The sequence below is a fragment of the Triticum aestivum genome, chromosome 1A (genome assembly GCF_018294505.1).
Source record: "Triticum aestivum cultivar Chinese Spring chromosome 1A, IWGSC CS RefSeq v2.1, whole genome shotgun sequence".
NCBI lineage: Eukaryota > Viridiplantae > Streptophyta > Magnoliopsida > Poales > Poaceae > Triticum > Triticum aestivum.
The window spans coordinates 439,658,600-439,660,660 of NC_057794.1; positions in this window are offsets into that span (position 1 = coordinate 439,658,600).

Genomic DNA, 2,061 nt, shown 5'->3' on the forward strand with positions numbered 1-2,061 from the left:
TGTGTTGCTTCGTAAGGGGCTGATTTGGATCCATATGTTTCATGCTATGGTTAGGTTTACCTTAATACTTTTGTTGTAGTTGTGGATGCTTGCAATAGAGGTTAATCATAAGTGGGATGCTTGTTCAACTAAGAACAGCACCCAAGCACCGGTCCACCCACATGTCAAATTATCAAAGTACCGAACGCAAATCATTTGAACATGATGAAAACTAGCTTGACGATATTCCCATGTGTCATCGGGAGCGCTTTTCCTTATATAAGAGTTTGTCCAGGCTTGTCCTTTGCTACAAAAAGGATTGGGCCACCTTGCTGCACTCTATTTACTTTTGTTACTTGTTGCTCGCTACAAATTATCTCATCACAAAACTATCTGTTACCACTTATTTCAGTACTTGCAGAGAATACCTTGTTGAAAACCGCTTATCATTTCCTTCTGCTCCTCATTGGGTTCGACACTCTTACTTATCGAAAGGACTACGATAGATCCCCTATACTTGTGGGTCATCACCACTCTGGTGCGGATCTCACTCTGGTCGACCTACGAGGTTCGGTAGTAACTTGATCTGAAGTTATATGATCATCATCATTAGCTTCCTCACTAATTGGTGTAGGAGTCACCGGAACAGATTTTTGTGATGAACTATTTTCCAATAAGGGAGCAGGTACATTTACCTCTTCAAGTTCTACTTTCCTCCCACTCACTTCTTTCGAGAGAAACTCCTTCTCTAGAAAGGATCCATTCTTAGAAACGAATGTCTTGCCTTCGGATCTATGATAGAAGGTGTACCCAACTGTCTCCTTTGGGTATCCTATGAAGACACATTTCTCCGATTTGGGTTTGAGCTTATCAGGATGAAACTTTTTCACATAAGCATTGCAACCCCAAACTTTAAGAAATGACAACTTTGGTTTCCTGCCAAACCACAGTTCATATGGCGTCGTCTCAATGAATTTCGATGGTGCCCTATTTAACGTGAATGCAGCTGTCTCTAATGCATAACCCCAAAATGATAGTGGTAAATCGGTAAGAGACATCATAGATTGCACCATATCTAATATAGTATGCTTACGATGTTCGGACACACCATTACGCTGTGGTGTTCCAGGTGGCGTGAGTTGCGAAATTATTACACATTGTTTCAAATAAAGACCAAACTCGTAACTGAAATATTCTCCTCCACAATCAGATCGTAGAAGCTTTATTTTCTTGTTACGATGATTTTTCCACTTCACTCTGAAATTATTTGAACTTTTCAAATGTTTCAGATTTATGTTTCATCAAGAAGATATACCCATATCTTATTCAAATCATCTATGAAGGTCAGAAAATAACGATACCTGCCGCGAGCCTCAACACTCATCGGACTGCATACATCAGTATGTATTATTTCCAACAAGTATGTTGCTTGCTCCATTGTTCCGGAGAACGGAGTCTTAGCCATCTTGCCCATGAGGCATGGTTCGCAAGCATCAACAGATTCATAATCAAGTGATTCCAAAAGCCCATCAGCATGGATTTTCTTCATGCGCTTTACACCAATATGACCTAAACAGCAGTGCCACAAATAAGTTGCACTATCATTATTAACTTTGCATCTTTTGGCTTCAATATTATGAATATGTGTATCACTCCAATCGAGATTCAATAAACCATTCACCTTGGGTGTATGACCATTGAAGGTTTTATTCATGCAAACAGAACAACAATTATTCTCTAACTTTAAATCAATAACCGTATTGCAATAAACATGATCAAATCATATTCATGCTTAATGCAAACACCAAATAACATTTATTTAGGTTCAACACTAATCCCGAAAGTATAGGGAGTGTGCGATGATGATCATATCAATCTTGGAACCACTTCCAACACACATCGTCACTTCACCCTTAACTAGTCTTTGTTCGTTCTGTAACTCCCATTTCGAGTTACTAATCTCAGCAATTGAACTAGTATCAAATACTGAGGGGTTGCTATAAACACTAGTAATGTACACATCAATAACATGTATATTAAATATACCTTTTTCACTTTGCCATCCTTCTTATCCACCAAATA